Genomic DNA, 26474 nt, shown 5'->3' with positions numbered 1-26474 from the left:
ACCTCTCAGCATCTACACTCTCAAGCCCCCTAAGAATCTTATATGTTTCAATAAGGTCACCCCTCAGTCTGGGGGTCGGAGGTCCCTGTGATCAGTCGGCCATCTCCCTCTTCAACGGTGGGTAAGTGAAATATCCAGGTGCCTTTTAAATATGTTGCCCGGATATGATGGTGGGTGCATGCCATCCAGCCTGCAACCCCCCTCCCCCCCCAAGCTGTGAAAAACATCAGGAAAACCCCCGACTGCACAGTTAATGAGGCTGGAATCGCACAATATGGCGCGATTTCCCATCAGCCTCTGGGGCAGGAAAAACTCCCGGTTCCCACCCCTGCCCCGGGACATGGTCCCGGAATGGAAAATTCCGCCCATCATGAATGGAAAGTGGTGGACTGTCGCTGGAAAATACATTCGTTCATGTTTAATTCTGAACTCAGGATCCAAAGCTGCCAAAAATAGATCTACTAGGAATAGCATAAGGGGAGGTTAAAAACCAATGCTCTGATTGTCAGGGTCATTGATAAGGGCCTCATGCAAGATTTCTCGGCTGGAGGGTCAAACTGAAAGCGAATGTCTTATTCCAGGTCAGATCTAACAATGAGTTTAATGAAGAAAATGCTTTTAAAGGATTAGCAAAGTAGTGAAAGAAGCAGATAGATATGCAAGCCTGAGAGCATGGTTATCAGTGGGTTTATTGCAGAGGAACAAAAGGAAGAGGGTGTCCCAGCAATGCAAAGGGAATAGGAAACATACCCCGCACTAGCTTAGCCAGCCGCTCACTAGACTGGGTTCAGCTTCCTGGGCACAGCAAATATCTGACAGACATAACCAGTGACAAGAAAAGTTAGCCATGACCTCAACTTTTAGTTCACTAGGGTCTTCTGGGCATCCAAATTTATGCTGATGACACCCAGCTCTATCTTATCACCACCTCTCTTGACCCTTCCACTGTCTCTAAATTGTCAGACTGCTTTCTACTATCCAGCACTGGATGAGCAGAAGTTTCTTCCAATTAATTTTTTTTTGGGAAGACTGATGCCATTGCCTTCAGTCACTGCCGCAAATTCTGTTCCCTTCTCCCTGACTCCATCCCCCTGCCTGGCAACTGTCTGAAGCTGAACAACATTGTTCACAAGCTTGGTGTCATAATTTAACTCAAGATGAGCTTTCAAACAGGTATTGATGCCATTACTAAGATTGCGTATTTCCACCACCATAACCTCACCTGATTCTATCTATGACTCAGCTGTTCTTGTTCATTCCCTCATCTATGCCTATGTTACCTCCAGGCTTGACTGTTCCAATGCACTCCTGGCCAGTCTCCCATATTCTACCCTATGTAAATTTGAGGTCATCTTCTGTGTCATAACTTACATCAAATCCCATTCGCCCATCACCCTTGTTCACGCTGGACTATACTGGCTCCCAGTTAAGGAATGTCTTGAGTTTAAAATAGTCACCCTTGTTTTCAAGTCCCTTCAGGGCCTCGCCCCTCCCTAAATCAGTAATCTCCTCTAACCCCACAACCCTCCCAGATATCTGTGCTCCTCTAATTCTGGCATCTTGAGCATCCTCAATTTTAATCACTTCACCATTGGCGGCTGTGTCTTCAGCTGGCTAGGGCCTAAGCCTTTGGTTGCCTGCCCCAATATCTTCTTTAAGTGTCATATTTTGTTTTATAAAACCTCTGTGAAGTGCCTTGGGACAGTCTATTATGTTAAAGTTGCTGTATAAATTCGAGTTATAGTACTACTTGTGGTGCATATGTCAAATGCTATTGCCTTTGCATTTGCATGTTAGAAAGTTTGTAGTTGTTTATACATGCACACTACTGCTAAGTGTTCCCAGCCACTTATCAGAAAATAATTGGCAGGTGGCTGCTTAGCTAGCTGGTGAGCTCCAGAGATTGAGAATTCCTGCTACCAACATTTGCAGTGGCATTGGTGTCCTTTGCTGCAGTTGCTGTGAGTTCATTGTTTTAAGAGCTAGTGCCTACTTAAACAAGGCTGCATAATGCCACAAAGATGTCACTGGACATCCACTCTTATGCTATGCCACACAAGTCACAATTAGAAGCTATTAACGTGCAAAGCCAATTGATCACCTTTAAGCATAGAACAACAGCATCAGTGAGACACAGAGTAGCTCAGGGGTGGTTGGTCTTTAGTTGAATGATGTTCTTTAGATGCACCTTGAGGGTAACTGACTCCTCCTTGTTCCGTGAAGAGAGCAGGTGAAACATGAAGTACAGGAGCACGTTTGTCCACCTGCGTAATGTAATCTTATTACAAGTGCTACTATATATTCATGCACCTTTGGTATATATGGACTCTAATAATCCTGAACGACTGGCCACTAGATACTGGCTTCTCTCTCCCTGGAAGGGGGAATCTTATTACAAGTGCTACTATATATTAATGCACTGTTGGTATATATGGACTCTAATAATCCTGAACGACTGGCCACTAGAGACTGGCTTCTCTCTCCCTGGGAGGGGGGAATTGGTTTTATAAGGTATAGCCTAGAAGAAGTGGAGAGATAGGGAGGAAGAAGTGGTATTGTTTATTATTGTATGTACATACACATAAATAGGTATGGAAATTTGTCTGGAAGAAGTTGAAGATCCTGTCATTCAGTCCTTACATAGGTCTTTGCAACGTGGGGCAGGATATTGGGATCGGTGTGTAAGCATCTTCGGTGGGCCCAGGAGCGGCCAGGAAACAGACCACAACCCGCAATTTCCCCCCAACTGCGATTTCACGCTGGCTAGCCAATTAACGGCACGAGAGCTGCAGTGAAATGCTCAGGGCTGCTGGGGTGGGGGTGGAAGGAGGGCGAGCACTGAAGTCAGCGTGGGAGTGGGGGAGTGCTCACAGAAAGATCCCTGAAGGCAGAGAGCTACCTGAGGGAGCTGAAGAATTCAAAAGCCATAAATAAAGATTTTCAAATGCCAAAAATAATGTCCAAGCGTCAGGATCAGTCACCTGAACATACGGCTGATGTAAATTTTCAATTAATATCAAAAACATCAATCCGCCCCTGGATGAGGTTTCCTCAAAAAGGCAAAGGCCGCCTGGCTGATCCCCCCCCACCGCCCCTCAGCCAACCGTAACATTGGACGGGCATGAAAAATCACTGTTGATTCGTACGTTAATGGCCTTAATCGGCTTCATAATTGACAGCGGGCGCACTGCTGACTCTCAAGTGCGCCCACTGACCGAAACATCGCACGAGTGCATGATGACATTGGGACGCTCGCCCAACATCATCATGCCCTATTTGGCGCTCGAGCAAGTCGGGTGACCCCAACTGATCTCAGTTTTGAGCAACTTCGCACAACGACTTTGCATCCTGCAGTTGGATTAATGAACACTCACAAATTTAAGTCAGATAAGTGACTCGTTAGCTGCTCGAGAGTTATTAAAGCTCATCATTATTATTACCAAAGGTTTGCTGGGATTTATTAAAGAAATAACTTACATTTACGCAGCTCTTTACTTGATCTCAGGACATTGCAAAGTGCTTCACAGCCGTTGAAATATTTCTGAAGTGTGTCACAATTGTAACATAGGAAATGCGGCAGCCAATTTGCGCACAGGGAGGTCATATAAACAGAATGAGATAATGACCAGCCAAACTGTCTTAGCAAAGACTGAAGCCATCAAATCATGAATTATCCACATTAAGCAAAGCAAGCTCAAGAAAACGCAATTGTGGAAGCTTTTCTTCTCAAGGTAACACATTCTCTTGCCTTAAAAAAATTAAAGATGTAAAAAAATACATTGTCAGTCTTAGCAAGAAAAAATTAAAATAAATGACAAAAAAATCAATATGAAATACCAATAATAGTGACTATGGACCATGTTGCCCCTAAAATCGGGAGTGGTCCTCTTGGCCCACAAGCAGTGCTGGAAAGTCATTCACCTCTTCTATAGCCAGAAACTGGCCAGGCAGGGTTAAATATAGAGCAGCGTTAATATCTATGACATGCAGCCTTATTAAAATATTTAAATGAGCAATCTGTCTTCTGGGAGAGGGTTGGTTTCACCTCCATCCCTGTTGGTTTTAGGCAGGTTGGGTTTGAGTTTGAGAATTTTAAAATTTCACATACAACTGACACAAGCCTACCCAATTTGAAGAGTTAACATTCCCCTGAATATATCATATGACTGTTACAAAGTTAAAATCTTACACTTTCTGCTGATATTTAAAGGTCTGGGGTCTCCCGGGTATAATATTGTGAAGCTATTTACAAATGTAGTTGATTGCTTTTGTTTAGTGAATGAATATTGAATCCTTAGCATTCATACCTACTTGGTTAATACATGTCCCTACCTTTATTACTGGATTAATAGGGAGGCTAAGGTTCATGGAATAGAAATAAAACAGTCTAGATGGATTGAAACATGGGGCTGAATTTTATGTTGATCTAACGGGCGCGCACCCAACCCCGGTCGGGAGTGAAATCGCGCGAGATGACGTTGGGTGAGCATCTCGATGTTATCACGCACTCACACGATATTTCACTCAGCGGGCACATGGAAAAGTCAGGAGCGTGCCTGCCAATGATTAAGAAGGCAATGAAGCCCATTAGCAGCACAATTGTCTGCTATTTTTCCCTACAGTTGGCGGACGGGTGAGTCAGCCAGGTGGCTTTACATTTTTCATGCAACCTCATCCAAGGGCAGGATGAGGTTTCCGTAATGAGATAAAATAAGAATATCTATATAAGAATCTATATTTTAAGGTACCTGACTGTGATGCTCGGACATTTATTTTCTGCTTTTTAAAACTTTATTGGAACATTTTCCCTGAACACTTTCCTGGACAATGACACGAAGATCGGTGGGGAGGTAAATAGCGAGGAGGATAGCCTTAGATTACAGGAGGATATAGACGGGCTGGTCAGATAGGCTGACCAGTGGCAAATGGAATTTAATCCAGATAAGTGTGAGGTGATGCACTTGGGCAGGACAGACAAGTCACGAGAATACACGATGAATGGTAGGACCCTGGGAAGTACCAAGGGTCAGAGGGACCTTGGTGTGCATGTCCGCTGATCCCTTAAGGTAGCGGGACTGGTAGATAAGGTGGTTAAGAAGGCATATGGGATACTTACCTTTATTAGCCAAGGAGTAGAACATAAGAGCAGGGAGGTTATGCTGGAACGGTATAAAACACTGCTTAGGCCATAGCTAAAGTATTGCCTGCAGTTCTGGAATCCACATCATAGGAAGGATGTGATTGTACTAGACAGAGTGCAGAGGAGATTTACCAGGATGTTGCCTGGACTGGAGAGTTTTAGTTATGAGGAGAGGTTGGATAAACTGGGGTTATTTTCCCTGGAGCAGAGGAGATTGAGGGGGGACATGTCTGAGGTGTATAAAATTATGAGGGGCATACATAGGGTATGTATGTGGTGGAGGGATCAATAACCACGGGCATAGATTTAAGGTAAAGGGCAGGAGGTTTAGAGGGGATGTGAGGAAGAAATTTTTCACCCAGAGGGTGGTGGGAACCATTTTCACCGAGACACGATCTGGGGGGTACTGGAGTGCGCCCCCTGAGTGGTCCAGGCATCAGACGTGCATCTTGAGAAGACCGATGGTTCTCTCCACCACAGCCCTTGTGGAGGTGTGGCTCCTATTGTACCGCTGCTCAGCTTCTGTTCTTGGATGGTGGAGAGGCGTCATGAGCCACCTTCTGAGGGGATAGCCCTTGTCACCCAGCAGTCATCCATCCAGCCGGGCTGGAGCACTGAAGTGCCCCGGCACCTGGGAGTGTCTGAGGATGTCAGCGTCGTGGGAGCTGCCTGGGTACCTTGCACAGATTTGTAAAATCAGCATCATGTGGTCACAAACATACTGCCTACATCACATTAGGCACCACACGGTATATCCTTCCAAAGTCCAACGAGGCACAAACACATGGAGTGCAGAGGGCAGCAGATGGTTCGGTGCCATGCCACCTTGAAGCTCCCCTCCCAGCATCTCATCACCCTGACTTTGACACGTCCTGGAGTTCAAACACAGCACCTTGGTGCAGCTCCTCCAGGTTGCCCCCAAACCAGTCATGTGGGACTCAGTGTACCACATGCTGCAGGCACAGAACCCATCTCTTCATCACCCTCTTAGGGTGACCTCAGCATGGGCAATATCTGCTGGCCCACCCAGCAAAGGCCACATGCCGTTAATGATTCAATGCAGTCACTACACTCAGACTTGGGGGTGGGATGGGGGGGCAGCAGGGGAAAAGCCGACCTGCTGGGTTAAGTGACCAATGCCAACATTGTCCTCACCCTGCCAGAGCGCAACAAGTTGTTGAAGCGCTTGTGACACATGGAGTGGAAGCCCTTCCTGTTGATGAAGGCACCGGGCTCACTTGCTGGTGCCTTGATGGCCACATGTGTACAGTCTATAACACCCTAGACACGGGGGAAGCCAGAAATCGCCACGAAGCCGCTGGCTCACTATGTCTGGCTTGCCTGGTCCCAATGGAAGTAGATGAAGGTCAATGCACGGCTGAACAGAGTGTCTGTCACCTGCTTGACACAAGAGTGGACAGCTGATTGGGAGACACTGCAAAGATCACCCACTGACCCCTGGAAGGAGCCAGCGGCATTGAATTTGAGGGCAGCTGTGACCTTCAGAGCGACTGGCATGGGGTGTCCACCCACACAGTTAGCGGAGGTCTCAGGCCCAATCATCTGACAGATATAGTTGACTGTCTCCCTTGAGAGGTGGAGCCTCCTTAAACACTGCACCTCAGACGTATTGAGGTAGCGGCTTTGCCCCCTGTATACCCTGGCAGCAAGATAGTGGCATCTTCTGCAGCCCCTTCCACCTTGGTCTACCTCTTGGCCCTGCACCCCTTGTGCCTGCGCCTGTCCTTCCAATGGTGGCTCCCCTGGAGGCTGAATGTGCATTCCTGGCCTCCTCCCCCTTCTGGCCCTCTCTTCCTTCTCAGAGGAGCTGCCTTCAATGGACAGTTCAGCTCCCATTCCCAGGCTAAGGGAAGGCTTCTTGAAACCTGCTGGCCCAAAACAGATTCCTCACTGCAGAGTGCTGACCTGAAAGTTATGAGCCAAGACAAAGCAGCTGGGATGCATTTTGAAGTATTGCAGATCACATAGGCAGGTTTCAATAACTTTGAAAAATCAATACTTGACTGTGCACCCTCATGACCCCAGTGAGCCCTCTTATCCCGCCCGTGGATGAGGGTTATACCAAATGTGTCCTGCTCGCCTGCCTGTTGCGTCTGTGCGCTGATCCGAAGATTGCACGGGCGCCGAAAAATCACGGTCGATCGGAGAGTCAAGGGCCTTTAGTGGCCCATTAATTAATGGCGGGCGTGCATCGGAAAGCATCACGTACCTGCCCAATGAGATATCATCGCGCGTCATTTTACATGTGTGCATGCGCATCCGCACACCAATGGGAAAATTCTGCCCCATATTTTGAGTTTTACCAGGATGGGCTGCTTGGGTATGGTTAGCACTTTGCCTGTTGTGAACAGCTAAAGGGACGTTCTGTTCGATATGATCTCCCAATTGTTGGGGAATATGGCCTACATACCTGGCATCGTACCAGCACTGAAATTCATACACCACATTGCTCATTTGTGTGATAGACAGAACATCATTTGGACAAATGTACTGAAAGAACATGGTTGGATTTAGTTTAGTTAAGATTGGTGAAAACTAGACTAAACTCAGATCCACAATTGTTCAACAGTGGCCTTTTCAAAAGGGAAGGACAATCAGGAGACAATGAGTAGAGGACAAAAGATAAATCCACAAGTCCTGAACTATATTCAGCATTAAAATTATACTCATCCTCCCTGCAAGGGATGGGGGACATGTTGAATAAACACCCAGAAGAATAAGGAAATTCAGGGTTATAAGCAGCACTCAAAATATCTGGAAGCAGTTCTTTCGAAGTCTGTTAGCCATTCCAGAAAGGCTTGACCCATTTTGTTTAGTTTTTCCAGGTCTACATGCAGCCCAAACAATGGTTATGAAAAATACTGCTGGAGGCCACCACAAAAATAGAAGCCTTTTTTTTTAAGTAATTGCTTGAATGTGGAATCCAGGACATCAAGTATTCCTCTCAGTCCACAGAACTGCTGTGGGCTCCTGCCAACTTGCCCTAGCCCCTTATTTGTTCTCCTCCTTCCCTATTCCCCCATCCTAACCCAGCACATACTTGGGGTTAAAGTTGTGCCTTTTAAGGTGCAGTAGGTCCCTGTAGCTTGCCATAGTTATTAAAATGAGGCCTAATTTCAGGTGAGCATTGGGCCTTGAGTTCCTGGTGCACATTCTACGGGTGCCAAACATTCTTCATCCAAAGTGGGTCAAAACCAATTTCTCGGCCAACATCAGTTGTGAAAACAGAGTCCAGTTATGGGGATGTTAATGCCATTTCTCGATGATTGTTTGAAGGAGCAGGGAAGTTGACAATGGAGGAGGAGGTTGTTCTGATGTGTGAGGAAAAGGTGTCCATGATAAAATTATCATACATTCTGATTGAGGCAGAGAGGGTGGGATGAATTTCTTTTTTTCTCTCCTTTTAATTTTATTTAGAAAGTAGAGTTCTCAAACCAAAAATATTCCAAACGTATCCTCACCATTAACCTCTTCAAGGGTAATATGACAGCTCCTGACTTACATATACTTTAATATCTAACTAATTTTGTTCACCACAGCTTTGGATGAGCCAGGAACTTTCAATGATTTATCAATAATCTTGTTCACATCTTTTTCCTTTCCTTACTGGCTAAAGGGCTCCCTTTCATTGTGTGTATTCTCTGTACCTTACAATTCCACTCCATTCCATGAGTCCTCTGCCTAAAGGCATGTCCTTGGCTCATTGTCTGCTGTTGCTTCACCAGAGCTGTTTCTCTTGCGGTTTTTGTCATTGTTGGTTTGCCATTGTCTTCCACTCTCTGGGGCAGGTTGAGGAGACAGGCCCTAAGTGTACCTCAGCCTGGAACAGGATGAAAATCTAGATAGCACTCCATCACCTTAATTATTCTGTCAGCTTAATTGGTCAATATATTTCTGAATGCAACTAATCGTCTTATGTCTTACCACAATTCTTCTCAAGCACCAAGCCAGAAACAATTTATTTATTGTTTGTTGAAAATTGCATTCTCTTTATGTTTCACTGCCCAATTTAGAACTTCCCACTCAAGAGGATGGGAAACTAAACTTTTCCCACGTTCCTGCTAATGCCAGCTACAAAGAGATAGGTCACTAGAATGAGTCAGCTTGGCCTCTAATTTTATCGGTATAACCAAGTAGAATGTGGTTTGGTGCCCTGTTGCATCAACATGCTGAAAAGTAGCTAGGCATCACCACTATAATGAAGTACCAAACTTACGAGAAAGGTAATTGCAATCTACATTTGGTGTAGATGGACAGATGTAAAACTTGCCTAGTTTGAAAAAACAAAAACACCATCCTATAAAATTTGAATGGCAACTTCAATTACTGTTGAAGCTGACCTCACATTTATCTGTTTTCAATGTGTTGGCGGCCATTTTAAGTGACTGAGCTGAAATTAAACTTCATCCTTTAATTGTCAAGCCTTGGTTTGGAAAATATTGTAAGTAGGTTGCGTCCAGATAGTTGGACGTAATGAAAATTGCCAGAAAAAATTGCACAGAAAAATATGCATTAGGTTTTCAGCCTTCTGAGGCTGAGCCCTTTGGCTGCCCTTCTGCCCCTCTGGGCATGACCCAATAGTTCTCAGTTAGGTCACCAGATGGAGTGATAACTGGAAGTGAGAGTAATTCCAGGGGGAAAGATTAGTGCAGCTTGTCTCATCCCATATTTAATCACCCTTTTGCCTTGTTAAAGTGCACATGCCATTGCAAAATCGAGAGCTGAGATTGTTCCACCTGTTAGGCAGAGAGGGGCTTGAGTGGAAATGAATGTTCACTGTGGGGGAATACTGAAGGATTATAAAAAAAAAACATTCCAGGCTATTAAAGAAAACCATAATGGACATAAGAAATAAAAAGACTATGATGAGGCCAGATGTTTTAGATTCAGTTTACTTTGTGAAGGGGGCATTATTACACCGAATTCCACACCTTTAGGCCATCTGCTCATGAAGCAGGAGATCTGACAGGCTACACCCGTTGTTGCTTTGAAGTTAATCTTGTTAAGGAGCTGTGGGGTGTTTTCACTTTTCTCCAAGTCTAATATTGAAGAAATGAGTTCTGCCTCAAGTAGTGAATGAGTTAATATTCAAGCTATTAACCAGTGTTTTTATGTACTTTTCAGGGGTCAGGTCAAACAGTTTAACTGTAGTTAAAGACAGAAGGTTAAGCGCATTTTCGCTAGAATGTTTGTTTACCCTGGAGTGTGACTCCCTGCCTGCCGGATGTGTTTGCGATTTTTCTAATTCTCCAGAAATCTTTGGTAACGTTCTTTTTTGCCAGCCTCAATCTTAATTATTCTGAGATAAGTAGCATATCTAACAAGGCACAAAACCTCCATTTGAATTCATTACAGTTTCTCAAAGCATCAATTTTCATTATAAATAATATAACACTTTAGAAAAGTGTCAATATTTGCATGGTCACAGAAGAAAAAATCACGTCTTTGAATAATGCTCTATCAATCATGAGCATTTATTATGAATGTTAGTTATGAAGTAATGCATTTCCTATTATGTACACGTTGTGCAACTGTAATGGTTTCCTTTGTGTAAATTTTCTTCATCGATTGTCTCTTAGTGTCATGTTGTTCCATTCAACTGTAAGAGTTGGATACTTTGCCCAAGCGTTTTTCCATTGACAGTATCCATACTGACCTGTAAAGGTTTTCTTTATGTGTGGACTGTTCTATCCACTTTTTCACCCACAACCTACCCAAAGAATTGGCAAAAATGTGTCAAATGAGGCTAACGAAGTTGAATCAAGAACTTGGGCCATTAGTTTTTGAGTCAATTCATGACAGAATGGAGGAGAGGGTAGGGTGGGAAAAATGGGTTGGGAATACTGGAGGCAGCACTAGGATCTGGGAGTACTGGGTGAAGATACCAGAGTTTGGAAGGAGACATGTGATCTCTGAACATTGGAAAGGACGTCCAGAGTGCAAGCATTGGGAGAGGTGGCTATGGAGTGCAGGAGTATTGGAGAGAGATGTCCTGAAGTATGGGGGTGTTACTGCAGACAGGATATGATAATGGCAGAAGGGATGCTGGATTCTGACTGCCTTGAGAAGGACGGAGGCTCAGGAAAATTGGGCCCAAGCCTGATCTGCTCTTTTCCAGACGTGAGGTGTTACCTCATTAACTTGATGGCTGTCAGCCAGTTTCTGCTAATTGCATTAATGGACAGAATCTTCTGTCCACACAGGAGGTGAGGAAGGAGGAAGGAGGGCCTGAAAATTCAGTGGGTTGGTGTCTGGACTGATACCCAGCGCCTTTCCTGCCTCCACTGGGAGTAAATTGTGGGTGGGAAGGCCCATGGTTGACCCTCCTCCCCTGCGTGCACTTGAGACTCTTAAGTGGCCAATCAACAAGCACTTCAGGGCCTCTTCCCACTTCCACTGCAATTTTTCCAGCTCCAGACAGGTCTTCTGACATGAAGGCTGCGTGGCTGGTTAATTTGTGTGTGCGGTATGTCAGCTGGTGGGAGGGGGAGGGGAACGTTCGATTTGCGCTAATCCGTTCATAATTGAGGACATAGACATGGGGCATAGAATGATCCAGTCGAGGTTCCCCATGTTGCTCAGTCATTGGTTTACACAGATCATGTGATATTACAACACAGGATTATTCTTAAAGCTACAGTCCAATGTTTCCCGAAACTATAATTATTACAGTAATGAAAGACTAAATGTGTTTCTATGGCAAGCCTTCCAAATGATTGAAAAAAGCTGACAGCATAAAGACCATTTTTGGGGTGTAGATGCACTTTTTTGGTACCACAACTGTAAAATTGCATAAACAATTCTGACATTTATTCACTGTTCAACATGAAAGTTGAGAAGACAGTGTAAATTATTGTCACAGCGCACATGAACTGGAAGTAGACACGAGTGCTTCTACCATCCACTCGGCATTGAAATAGGAGAACAAGCTTTCAGATATTTAAATAAAGGTGATCAACAATTAAATTTTGAACAAACATCTGCTAAGTTGAAACACGTACACAGGCAAAGAAATCCAACCGAATGATATCGCTAGAGCAACTGTTCATTCTAGACATCTATAATACCGTGATGGTATTAGAAGGTAGAGGACCAAGCCTTCTAGGTCAAAAGTGGTTGAGGGAAATTACCTCAATGGGCCAGTGAGATTTCAAAAGGAAACCCAGAAGAGTTCCTGTCTTGAAAAAGGAACAAGACAAGGTACTTCAGAAAGAGCCGGGAGATTCCAAGGACTGCAACTGGATGATAAAGGAGAGTGTAAGCATTCAACAACCTGAAGAAATGAAGACTGTCTTAAACAATGACATGGGAGAACAGCAGAAGAAACTCAAGGAGACTCTACTGAATGACAGAGTTCAAGATGAAGTGAGTGAGCTTTGCAAAGATAAAGAAAACCTGTTGAAAAACTTTCACCCACTACAAGGATCCCTCCGGTCAAAGTTTGTGCCTTTGAAAAATTATGAAGAGAAAGAGGAAGAATTTAACATCAGTGCTCTGCCATGTTGAACACCACTTGGAGGAAACACTGAGGGTGGCAAGATCGCAGAATGTACTCTGGGTGGGGGACTTCAATGTCCATCACCAGGAGCGGCTCGGTAGCACCACCATAGACCGAGCTGGCCGAGTCCTAAAGGACATAGCTGCTAGACTGGGTCTGCGGCAGGTGGTTAGGGAATGAATAAGAGGGTTAAACATACTTGACCTCACCCTCACCAACCTACCTGCCACAGATGCATCTGTCCATGGCAGTATTTGTAGAAGTGACCACCGCACTATCCTTTTTGAGACAAAGTCACATTTTCATATTGAGGATACCCTCCATCATGTGTGGCACTGCTACTGTGCTAAATAGGATAGATTTCTAACAGATCTAGTAACTCAAGACTGGGCATCCGTGAGGCGCTATGGGCCATTGGCAGCAGCAGAATCATACTCAACCACAATCTGTAACCTCATGGCCCGGCATATCCCCCACTCTACCATTGCCACCAAGCCAGGGGATCAACCCTAGTTCAATGAAGTGTGCAGGAGGGCATTTCAAGAGCAGCACCAGGCATACCTAAAAATGAGGTGAAGCGCCATACAGCATAAGCAGTGAGCGATAGACAGAGCTAAGCGATTCCACAACCAACAGATCAGATCTAAGCTCTGCACCCTTGCCACATCCAGTCATGATTGGTGGAGGCCAATTAAACAACTCACCGGAGGAGGAGGCTCCACAAATATCCCCAACATCAGTGATGGGGGAGCCCAGCACATCAGTCCAAAGATAAGGCTGAAGCATTTGCAACAATCTTCAGCCAGAAGTGCCAAGCGGATGGTCCATCTTGGCTTCCTCTGTAGGCCCCCAGCATCACAGATGCCAGTCTTCAGCCAATTAGATTCACTCCATGTGATACTGAAAAACGGCTGAAAGCACTTGATATTGCAAAGGCTACGGGCCCTGACAATATTCCGGCAATAGTACTCCAGAACTTGCTGCGCCCCTAGCCAAGCTGTTCCAGTACAGCTACAACACTGGCATCTACCCAGCTACGTGGAAAATTGCCAAAGGTATGTCCCATCCACAAAAAATAGAACAAATCAAACCCAGCCAATTACCACCCCATCAGTCTACTGTTGATCATCAGTAAAGTGTTGGAAGGGGTCATCAAAAGTGCTACTTAGCGGCGTTTGCTTAGCAATAGCCTGGTCATTGACGCTCAGTTTGGATTCCACCAGGGTCACTCAGATCCTGACCTCATTACAGCCTTGGTTCAAGCATGGACAAAAGAGCTGAACTCCAGTGGTCAGGTGGGAGTGACTGCCTTTGCCAACAAGGCAGTGTTTGACCATGTGTAGCATCAAGGAGCCCTAGCAAAACTGGAGTCAATGGGAACCAGGGGGAAAATTCTCTGCTGGTTTGAGTTATACCTAGCATAAAGGAAGATGGTTGTATTATTTAAATGGTGATATATTGGGAAATGTGGATGTGCAAAGGGATCTGGGTGTCTTTTTACACCAATCAATGAAAGTAAATAGGCAGGTGCAGCAAGCAATTAGGAAGGCAAATGGTATGTTGGCCTTCATTGCAAGAGGATTTGAGTTCAGAAGTAAGGATGTCTTACTGCAGTTATACAAAGCCTTGGTGAGACCAAACCTAGAGTATTGCATGCAGTTTTGGTCTCCTTACCTAAGAAAGGATATGCTTGCAATAGACGGAGTGCAGTGAAGGTTCGCTATGCTGATACCCGGGATGGCAGGGCTGTCATATGAAGAGAGGTTGATTCAACTGGGCCTGTATTCACAAGAGGTTAGAAGAATGAGAGGGGATCTGATTGAAATATATAAAATTTTAACAGGGCTAGACAGACTAGATGCAGGGAGGATGTTTCCCCTGGTTGGGGAGTCTAGAACCTGGGGAAAACATTTCTTCACTCAGAGTGTGGTCAACCTGTGGAATTCTCTACCTCAGAAGGCTGTGGAGGCCAGGTCACTGAGTATATTCAAGAAAGAAATTGATAATTTTTTAGATATTGGGGCATCAAGGGGTATGGAGAGAAAGTGGGAATATGGCGTTGAGATAGAGGATCAGCCAGGATCATATTGAATGGTGTAGCAGACTTGAAGGGCCGAATGGCCTACTCCTGCTTCTAGTTTTTATGCTTCTATGTTGTTGAAGGTCAATCATCTCAGTTCTAGGACATCACTGCAGGAGTTCCTCAGGATAGTGTCCAAAGTCCAGCCATCTTCAGCTGCTTCATCAGTGACCTTCCTTCCATCATATGGTCTGAAGTGAGATTGTTTGCTGATGATTGCACAATGTCCAGTACCATTCACAACCCCTCAGATACTGAAGTAGTCCATGTCCAAACGAAGCAAGACCTGGACAATATTCAGGTTTGGGCTGATAAGCGACAAGTAACATTCGTGCCTCACAGGTGCCAGACAATGACTATCTCCAACAAGAAAGATTCCAATCATCACCCCTTGACATTCAATGGCATTACCATCGCTGAATCCCCTACTATCAGCATCCTGGGGGTTACCATTGACCAGAAACTGAACTGGACTAGCCATATAAACACTGTGGCTACAAGAGCAGGTCAGAGGCTAGGAATCCTGCGGTGAGTAGCTCACACCCTGTCTCCCCAAAGCCTGTCCATCATCTACAAGGCACAAGGAGTGTGATGGAATACTCTCCACTTGCCTGGATGAGCGCAGCTCCAACAACATACAAGAAGCTTGAAACTATCCAGGACAAAGCAACCCTCTTGATTGGCACCCATTCCACAAACTTTCAATCCCTTCACTACTGACAAACAGTGACAGCAATGTGCACCATCTACAAGATGTAATATAGGAATTCACAAAGGCTCCTTCGACAGCACCTTCCAAACCCATGGCCAACTACCATCGATGAAGGACAAGGGCAGCAGATAGATGGGAACATTGCCACCTGGAAGTTCCCTCCAAGTTACTCACCACCCTGATTTGGAAATATATTGCCGTTCCTTCACGGTCACCAGGTCAAAATCCTGAAACTCCCTTCCTAACAGCACTGTGGGTGTACCTACACCACATGGGCTGCAGCTGTTCAAGAAGACAGCTCACCACCACCTTCTCAAGGGCAATTGGGGATTGGCAATACATTTTGGCCCAGCTAGTGACGCCCACATCCCATAAATGAATTTACAAAAATGTACAAAAGAGGTTTTCAATGGTGATAAAAAATGGGAGATATCACAGAAGAAGATGTTGGACGAGATGTGAAGTTTGAGGTTCAAAAAAATTGAAAAGTGTACCAAGATTGAGCACCATCGAATTGAGTGTCATGGAGCATTCAAGGAAGACAATTGGATCAGAAGTGGAGTCCCACAGGGGTCTGTACTCAGGCTCAACTTCTTACAATTTACATCAATGTCTTAGATGAGGGGAGCAATGGCATGGTAGCTAAATTTGCAGATCACACAAAGATAGGCAGGAGAGTATATTTTGAAGAGGACATAAGGGGTTGCAGACAGATATAGATAGGTTGAGTGAGTGGGCAAAAATCTGGCAGATGGAAAGTAATGTGGGAAAATATGAAGTTGTTCACTTTGGCACGAAGAATAAAACTCCCTTCCTAACAGCACTGTGGGAGTACCTACACCACAGAGACTGCAGTGGTTCAAGAAGTCAGCTCACCACCACCTTCCCAAGGGCAATTAGGGATGGGCATTAAATGCTGACCTAGCTAGCGAAGCCCACATTCCTTGAATGAATGAAAAAAAATGAAGTGGACAAAAGCTGAGAGGTTGAAGAGGACAAGGAGACATAACATGATTCAGTTACAGCACTTTAATCTCTGTATTAGAAGTCAATATGCCACAATAGGGCACATTATGTTTGCCAATAGTTCAGTGCTACATTGGGTGCAATCATCCGGTCCCGGTAATGGGATGCAAAGTAATGTGCAACCGGAATCGTCCCCCCATGCACCAATTTACTGTTATGCCGGCGGTTAAACATGTCGGCCCAGAACACGACTGGACAAGCGAGACGTGCAGAAGTTGGGACCTACTGTTAGGACCTTGCTCACATCGCAGACGTCCAATGAGAAGGTGATGCTGGAGCCCTACAGCTACTGGGCCCTGGAGGAACACATGCATGGCACGCAAGGTGGATTCTTACGGACATGGCTCCATTGCAACGCAGCTCTCAAAAGGTGGGAGGTCTCCGTTGATGTCTTGGGCCTGCTTCGCATGATCAGTGAGGAGGGGGGAGAGGGCCCCAGCCTGACTCCTTGAGGAGGAAGATCACCTGGAGAGATGTCGATGTGACCCGTTTCTCTCTCGCATTGCCTCTGCAGGAACTCACCCATGATTACCACAAAGGAGTGTAGATCTGCTTGCATCTCCATGTTCTGCTGGATCATGGTCTCCATGGCATCTGCCATTCTTCCCATGGAGAACACCACAAGTGCACATGTGGGCAACACAAAGAGCAGGCCGACATGCTCCTCTGACTCGTGGGTCACTCTGTTGAGGGCTTCCAATAGCTCTGCGTGATGTTCCCCTGCATTCTACTGATTCTCCAGAATGAATTGGAAGGCCAAATCCAGAGGCCCGTCATCTGACTTGGGCCTCAAAGATGCCTCTTTCCCAGCACTCCTCTGAGTGCCAGGGAACTTGGCTGAACTTGCTTTCTTCTGCTGCGGACTACATGTCCATGCGGTGACCACCAAATTGTGAACCTGAGCCTACTCTAGTCCTAAGTCCCACCAAGGTGTGTGTCTCTGCCCTGTGCAGGGTCTGGATAAGCACTGTGATGGGTCCTCCAGGCTGCTTATTTCCAGCTCTTCAATGGAGGAGTAGTCCTCTTGGCTGGAGGTGAGGACCTGGATGGAACTGAGGGACTGGCTAGCGGAGGGCATCGGTCACTTGGCAGAGGTCCCTAAGATAATTAGTGCATGGCAGCAGAGTCAAAAGCAGCAGAGACAATACTCACAGTTGTGTTGAGATAGGGATAATGTGGTGCAGGATCCTCATGCGGGTGTTCACCACCAATCTCACCGTCGCTACAGGCACAGTCCATGTCCTCACCAGTCAGCATGATGGCATACTCCTTAAAGTGAGTGAGGGGCCTAATATGGGCCACTCCACCCTCAGTCTGGGGCCTCTCCCTGCTGATGTGAGCCAGCTTCTCCTGCATGAAAACAGATGGAGAGAGTGTGAGCAGGGCATATGGTACTATGTCGAATGTTTGTGTGGTGAGCGGAGACATGGACAGGATAAGGACGTGAGCTCCAGGGGATATGAGCCTGATGGAGGTGTGAGGGTGTGGGTGAGAGTTAGTGGGGTTGTCCCTTGAGGTGTGAGATCCCTGTGGTAGTGTGATGGGTTTGTGAGTGTGTGAGTTGAGAGTGATGAGGTGGTTGACTTACCCTGGCGGAATAAACGAGGGCATTCATCCTCTTCCTGCACTGGATGGCTGACCTCCTCTGTGCTCTGTTGGTGATGACTGCCACTACCACCGCCTCCCAGGCTGGATTGGTGACTCTGGTGGACCTCCTGCAGCCAGAGTCGGGGCAGAGGATATTGCATCTAGCAGGCACCCCAGAGAGGCGTCACTAAATTTTGGGGGCTGCCGTCTTCTTTGCTTTTGGGGCCACCTGTCACCTGGAGCATCCCTGGTCTGTAGACATGAAGTAGCCTGTGCTCTGGTGCCTGGAGTGAGGAAGCGCTGAGTGGGCAAATCCGATCCCGTCCACCAGCGATCCAGCGTATTTCCCGTGAATACCTTATTATTGAGGTTGGGATGTGTCAGGGAGGGGACAACACAGCGCAAAAACCCACCATTGCGGCCAGTGGCTAAAACATCCTTTTTCATGCCCACTTCCACACTTAGTGCAAATCTGGGATGATTCCACCCATTGTTGCATGTGTGGTCTTTCGGATGAAACATTAAAGTAAAGCCTTGTGCCTGTCCAGGCGTAGAAATAAGCACCCACGGCATCAATTGAAGAGCTCCTGGAGTCATGAGAAACATTCATCATCAACTAATACTGCCAGAAAAAAGATTGTCTGGTCATTTATGCCATCCCTGCTTTTGGCTGTTGCATTTACTTACAAAAATACAGTGAGTACACTTCAGAATTAATTTACTGCAAGTGCGTTCACACAAACTAAGGACATAAAACCACTATATAATTCAAGTTCTTCATTCATTCAAAGCACACTGTGGTTATTACAGTCTCATAGAATATCTGACCTTTGGTGGGATTTTACACACCCTCCCGCCGCTGGGATCTTCCAGTCCCACTGCAAGTCAATGGGCTTCTGGCTGGTGGGGCCACCCAGTCCGCGGTGGGTCCCACCCATGGCGGGGCTGGAAAATCCTGGCCTGTGACCCTGACCAGGCCAGTCTCGGTGCTGTGGGTGGGATGGATGCCAAACTGAAAGGATGTGAACTCTTCCTCCCGTTGCTGTCCAGTGTCCTCGAATTAAAATTGCTGCAAAATGACAGCTGCACAGCCTCCAATCCTCCCCATCGTTCCTTCGCTGGTCGCATGATGGGACTACAGTGTTGGTAACAATATACAATGGCAGCCTCACTATTCACAACTCAGTCAGTGATTTACAGTTAAAGCATTACCTTCACAAGGATTGGTTAGTAATGCAAAGTGGAACACCAACAATCAGAGTTGGCCAGGGCTGAATGCAGTTGGGAATGGTGCTTCATTTGGATGAGTGGTTTATTGCCAGGTAAAATCTACATATGAAACATAACACTGTGGACATCAGTTTTCCTGTATAAATTGTACTGCAAAATTTCCTTAAAGAATACTGTATGATGAACAGTTTGTGTTGCTCATTTCAAGCCTATATGCCATCAGGCCCTCCTGATTCCAAATACAGTGCAGTAAGTGCTCTTCTCTATTCTAATTACTGATCTGTGCAGACTTCTGGAGTTTAGATTTACAGTGTCTAACTGCAAAGAGAAGCAAATGTGTTTGGAGTTGTGGACTGTAACACAATCTCCAGGCTGTGATGACCTTACAAACTGCTTGAGCTTCATTCTTGTGGTTGATAACATCACCAGGACCTTTCGAATTATGTTACAACCTTGTGACACACGCCCACTCATGATTCTCTGTGTTTTTTCAGCCTTCAGCTTAGTTTCAGCAGATGCTACGATATTGTCTCAGCTTAAAAGAATCTTGAGCTCTTCTTCAGTGTGGTCCATTTAATTTGTAAGCCTGCAGTTCAGCTTCCTATTTCTGGGTGGAATAAAAAGTATTGGAGCTGGGTTGAAGCAGAGGATACATTCTGGAAAAGGCTATCCATTCTTTTCACAATACAACACAGTTACCAAAGGTGTAAAGCTTGTTAAGAGCTGAGTATATTTAACCTCATCCACACATCTGAGGTAGACCAGTAAGGAAATGAACTTTTAAAAGTCTTATTACTTCATATAATTGTTTGCATGTGTGTGCTACCTCAAACTTGTTTCAGTTTTGTCAAAGACCTTTGATTGTCTGAAAATATCTGTGCGGGGGAGGGGTCAGCCATACACGATCGCACATTTTTCCACTCATTTGAAAAAAATAACGTTGACCATTGAGTGACCTTGTGTTGCCCATTGGTCCGAATTACAAGCAACAATCAAAACAGACAGCTGTAGGTCACAGAGGGCAAGCTCTGCTAAAGTTGTAATCTAGCTTTAATTCCCCTGTATAATTAATCAAAATGAACCGCCCTTATCTCGCAGGCGACCACAGTCAATTTGTGTAGTACTTGAGGGGGCTAGGTACAAATAACACACCCTGATGTGTTTTGTAGAGGAATGGCCAAAATGCCTTTGAAGTCACCAGATTGTTTTAACTAGCAGTTTTGAATATAATTTCATCAATCAATCCACAAGGCTAGCCAACTCAAAAGTGCTTGTTGTATATCTATCATCCCTGCTCATTACAGAAAGGCTAAAAATCCATTTGTTAGGTTTGTTCTGTCAACCTAAAATGGAAAAGTCTGTCAGGAGACCTACCTGCCTAAGTATGTGGAAGTTTATCAAATGACAGGGTAAGGTAAATGATTTGCAAAGGCCGGTATTGTTCTTAAAAGGGCAATAGTAAATCAGAAGCCTATTATCAGTAACACTAGGTGGAACTGGAGGGATTTTATACCCCTGCTGGTCCAACTTCGCTCTTTAAACTCCACGTTGTAAAAGTGGGTAAATATTAATGGGTTTTTTTTCTGAAGACAGAACGGAGACAAAACAGGCAAGGGAAAAAAAGGTGAGTGGGTCAAGACTGACTGACTTCAAGAGGTTAAGATAACACAGAAAGATTACTTGCTCTGAACTGTGTCAAATTTATTTCTGTCATTAGACTGAAGGCACTTCACTAGAGAGATGGTGATGTCATTCCCCCACACCTACAGAGGTCTGACTGAGCTGCCAGATGTTGGAACCCCAGGTCTGCTTTGTGGCAACAAGCATGACAAGCCTTGCCTCTTAGTTGGATTCTTGTGACCCTCAGGCATTTTATTGATCTCTCCTCACAGCAGATAAATGCTAATTGTACCCACGCAACAAAACAATCTTATTATCATGTTAACTAGCAGGAGGATTGTTGGTCCTAAACAACTGTGGTTTTCCACTTCATTACCTACTAATTTAAAGATAAATGAATCTACAGTTACCAAGCAAATAAAGGTCACCTATCAAGTACTTGTAAATTAATTTGTAAACAAGGTGGCGAAGTGGGGGGGATACTGTTCAAATGGAATGAGAGGGGTGTTAGCGGTGTCGGCTGAATTGATACCTCATGCTGATTTAGCTCACTTTCCCTCCAATTCACATGTAATTGGGAGCTAATTAATGTGTACATTCTACCTGATACCCTTCTGGTACAACTATGCATATTGGTGTTCAGCTGTTCGTGAGCTCTGAAATGTCAGTGTGTGTGATGTTTGTCTCATACTCGTCTCTTTTTATTGCGTGTGATTTGGTCAAATAGTTTAACTTTAGCAACATTTAAGATATGAGCTGAAAAGAGCTCAGAGGTTTAATTCCACAATACAAACAGCAAAGGGCTGGAAGTAAAAACCCAATGGCAAAAGTTAAACGTGGTTCATGTTATTGGGTAAAAACTGGTCATCAGCAACAGTCTAACAATGAATGGGAGACCCTTCAGTCAGAAACAGGTTAACATCAGCATGTGGACACCTTTTATCAGCAAGAGGTAACTCCTGGAGACCCTTTGTTAGATACAGGTTAATTTCGCCATGTGGGAACTCTTCACTGGCAACAGGTTGACATTGCTGAGTGGAGACCCCTTGATCTGAAACAGATTAATGTTACCAGGTGAAAGCTCTTCATCAGATGCAGGTTAACATTTCTAAGCCGCGATCTTTCATCAGGAACAGATGACTGTTGCTGATTGGAGATTCTTCATTAGAAGCAGATTGATGTTACCAGGTGGAAACCCTTTCTCTAAAGTTTGCAGTACAGAAAACAGGTTTGGGTATTAATCAGCTGAACTTTCGATGGTAAGAGCACATCCTTCAATTCAGTGTTCAGTTTGCAGCAGTCTGAGGACATGAACTGAGGTGTTATGGACATTCCAGCACCTGCTTGTCAATATAACATTAAAAGGGTTATTCATCGTGTTTGGCTAAAATATACTTAAAGATAGCTGCCTTTTAGGAGATAATCTCCTCACTAATCTTTCCCACCCCATTCTGACCATTGGCTAAAATGCTTCTGGGATGTTAGCTCATTGCCCCCAGGTCTGGTTCCTATGAAATTTGACTGTATTCAGTTCATGACCCATAATAAGTGTACTCCTCATAGAGACTTCTAATGATAAAAAGAGCACTTCATTACCACCGATGAATATTCCATTTGTTACATCCTCAGAAACAGTTTTGCAGTTAAAGAGCTGTCAAAAAGCTTTTATAAAACAAAGGCTTCTTCTTGTATTGAAATTATAAATTGTTTTCAGATTGCCTCTCAATTTGTAACTGAGGAGCGAACGACTACCCAGCAGTGAGTGCAATGTGTCACATGCTGTGATGGTGTGAAGAAGTGCTTTTTTTTATGTCATTTCAGCAAGATCTCAATCTTTCTAGTGTGTAAACAATTTGTCAGTGTTAGCCTAGTGCTTTATCTTTAAACTTCAGACCTTTGGAGTGTCTCAAAATAACCTTTTGAGGATGATTTCGGCAGGTTACAGACCACTGTGTTTTAGGCCTTGCCTTTCTCAGTTTAGTGAAGCCTGTCAGGTCAGAAGGAGGCTGCACATTCCTAATCCCTGTGGGGTGTATAAAAGTGCTGCCATCCTTAATCTGTAATTTTTTAAAGGAGCAGCTCACTGCTACGTACAGGGGACACATTTTGGGAGAATGAACACCACAACCTGGAAGCCTGCACATGGTTTCCAGACACACACTTCCAGCCTGCACCGAAGCAGAAAATCTTTTCGAAGGATTAAGGGGCTATCCATAATTATTGTTTTGGTAAGGGTATTTTGCGGCAGATTGAAGGTCTCTTACTACTTTTTATTCCATGGAATTAGAAGGAACATATAACACGGGAAAGGGCCAATGGGCTCAACTGGTTTATGTTGGCTGGTGTTTATGCTCCACGCTAGCCTCGTCCCACCCCTTTTCACCTAACCCTACCAACATACCCTCCATTCCTTTCTCCCTCATGTCTTTAACTAGCTTCCCTTTAAATGCAGCTATGCTAAACACTTCAACTACTTCTTGTGGCAGTGAGTTCCGCACTCTAACGACTCTCTGGGTAAAAATGTTTCTCCTGAATTCCTTATTGGATTTATTATTGACTACCTTATATTTATTGCTGTGTGTGATGTTTGTCCCATACTTGTTTCTTTTCATTGGATGGGATTTGGTCAAATAGTTTAACTTTAGCGACGTTAAGTTATGATCTGAAAAGATATGATTCCCCCACAAATAGAAACAACTTCTCTACATCTACCCTATCGAAACCTTTCACAATCTTAGACACCTACCAGCTTTCTCGTCTCAGCATGGTTCAATCTTTCCTAATAAGTATAAGCGTTCTGCTCTGATCTCATGCTTCTAGCTCCTTGTTTGGACCTTCTCCAGAGCCTCTATATCCTTTTTATAATATGGGCTGGATTAAAATTTTCCAGACCAATGGTTATGAAGGTACAGTGGGCTCGGTAAACCCAGTGGGTGGCCTACTCGCCACCTTGCTGCCCTCCACTGCCCCCACTGCCCCCACCAGTGGTTGGGGTGGCAGCAGGCAGCCCACCTGCTAATAGGACAATTGAGGCCCTTAAGTAGGCAATTAATGCCCACTTAAGGACTTCATTCCACCACTGCAGGGATTTAACGGGCAGCGGGAGATACCCACGCCAAGTGGCCAGCCCAGCAGGTTTCCCTGCACCAGCTGGTGGCAAGTGGCTTGGGTGGGTAGGGGGTGGGTGGAAGTGTGTCCCTCATTAACAGCTCCCCTGAGTGGAGGGTCCCCGTAAAAGTCACCACTCCCTCCCCCAACCTACTCTTCCCTCAGCTCCTCGCACACCCCGTCTCCCCACCACCCACCCCTTGTCATGGCCTGCTAGCTTGGCATCCAGTGAGACTGCCAACCAAATGACCCAGTGCTGAGTGCTGGATAGCTGCTGGCCTCTGATTGACCAATATGTCTCTGAGGTGGGACTTCCTGATCCAAAAGGGTGTAAGTCCCACCTCCGGCTTACTAACAGCCAATTGGTCATTAAATGGATGGGGGGGTCAGCAGTGTTTCCCTCATTGGGGTCCCCCACAACTTAGGTGAACGGGCAACCCAACGCCTCATAGAATTCAGTCCATGGAGTCCAGAACTGTGTCTGGCATTCTTAAATATGAATGCTTAAAAAGTGTCAAATCCATGAGGGAGTTTATGCAATCTAATGTATGAGCTGGATTTTACAGCCCCCTGCCAGGTGTATTTTCGGTGGGACGGGGCACGTAAAATGTGAGGGGTGGCTAGCCCACCACATTCTTGCCCACCCCTGAGCCGTCCCCCATAATAGGAGATTGGACAGACGGCGAAATCGGCAGCCTGCCTGCCATATGTATATAATTAATTAAGGGTTAATTGAACTTGCTTACAAGTCAGCTGGCCACAATATTACGCTGCCCATGCAATAATACGGTTGGCATGGGCAGGCAGGCAGGGCTGGGCAGTCTGTTCTTTCAAAAAAGTTCTTAAAAGATGGGGAAGGAAATGGGGTACTATCTTCGGGTTGGGGGTGGGGTGGTGGATGCCCTTTGCGCATCGGGGACACCCCTGCCCCCGAAGATACTACACCCCCTTCCTTCCTCCCAGGCTGCGCTGCAAAACCCAAAACCCCAATCCTTCCCAACAATCCCCCCGCACCCCCCCCCGCCCCTCCCCCAACCAGGTACCTGATCGCTCCCCGCTCAACACCCCTGACTTAGCTGAGTCCGGGATCCATTGGGGCATTCACACTGGGCCTGCTTGCAATGCTGGCAGCACCTGACTGAGTTCTGGGCTGCTGGGACTGAAAGATCTGCTGGCCAATCAGGCTGGCTGGTAGCTTCCAAGGGCGGGACTTCCTCCCACTGAGGGGCGGAGATTCCACACTTTCCTTGCTGCCAGTCTGTTACCGCTGTGGGCCAGACGTTTTCCCATCAGTCGGTTTCTCACTGACTCTTTAGGTGGGAGGGTGAACAGTCTGCGCATTGGCTATTCAACAGCATATGGTGCATTTGGAGATGTAAATTAGTTATCTGCAAATCAAGATACGTGATTACCCATTGTGTACCATTTGTAGTCCTCCAGTTCAGTTGGTAGCGCTCTCACCTCTGAACGGCAAAGTTCTGGGTTCAAGTCCGACTCTAGAACTTGAGCACAAAAATCAAGGCTGACCTGTCAATGCACATGGGGAATGCCGCACTGTTCGAGGCACCATCTTTGAGTTGAGAGATTAATCCGAGGTACCATCTACCTGCCTGGTTGGATGTAAAGAATCCCATGACACTATTTGAAGAATAGCAGGGGAGTTATTTCCTGTGTGCTGGCCAATCCATACCACAAAAACAGATTATCTGCTCATTATCACATTGCTGTTTGTATACATTTTCTGTCACGTTTGGTTGCCAGGTTTCCTACATTACATTGTTGACCTCACTTCAGAAGTACTTCATTGACAGTAGGGTTCTTTGAGATATCTGGTGTTCGTGAAAAGTGCTATATAAATGCAAGTTTTCCTTTCTTTCTTTAACCTTCCTGTGCTATTCCAGTTAGACCAGCAGTGAAGTCGTTATCTTATAAATTTAACCAAAGTGATATAAACAGAAACCTGTACCAATTTAGGAAAGGCACTCTATCAAGCTGTTCCAGTACAGCTACAATACTGGCATCGACCCGACAAAATGGAAAATTGCCCAGGTATGTCCTGCAACGCACAAGTCAGGAATGTGATGGAATAGTCTCCACATGCTTGGATAGGTGAAGCTCCAGCAACACTCAAGAAGTTCAGCACCATTCAGGACAGAGCAGCCCACTTGATGGGCACCCCATTCCTCAACTTAAACATCCACTTCCTCTACCACTGATGCACAGTGGTAGCTGCACTGCAACAAATCACCAAGGCTTTTCCGACAGCACCTCCCAAACCCGCAACCTCCACCAACTAGAAGGACAAGGGCAGCAGACCAGTAATCCAGATGGCCAGGCTAATTCTCTGTGGATATGGGTGCCTAGCAAGCTGCTCAGTTCAAGGTTAATTAGTTTGGGCCACAAATGGTGGCCTTGTCAGAGACACCCACATCCTGTGAGAGAATTTGTTTTT

The 26474-nt window shown here is 45.4% G+C and overlaps 1 long non-coding RNA gene across 1 annotated transcript; it reads right to left on the bottom strand.

The window, feature by feature from the left end:
- Positions 1–21653: 21653 nt before the first annotated feature.
- LOC121270015 lies at positions 21654–25190 on the bottom strand. Its single transcript, XR_005941458.1, has 2 exons — positions 25066–25190; positions 21654–22254 (listed from the first exon to the last, which is right to left on the bottom strand). It is a non-coding gene; the product is annotated as an uncharacterized LOC121270015 (long non-coding RNA).
- Positions 25191–26474: the final 1284 nt, after the last annotated feature.

The sequence above is a fragment of the Carcharodon carcharias genome, chromosome 26, assembly GCF_017639515.1.
Source record: "Carcharodon carcharias isolate sCarCar2 chromosome 26, sCarCar2.pri, whole genome shotgun sequence".
Classification (NCBI taxonomy): domain Eukaryota; kingdom Metazoa; phylum Chordata; class Chondrichthyes; order Lamniformes; family Lamnidae; genus Carcharodon; species Carcharodon carcharias.
Note: the sequence above shows the minus strand (reverse complement) of the source record. Positions and strands in the feature narration are given on the sequence as shown.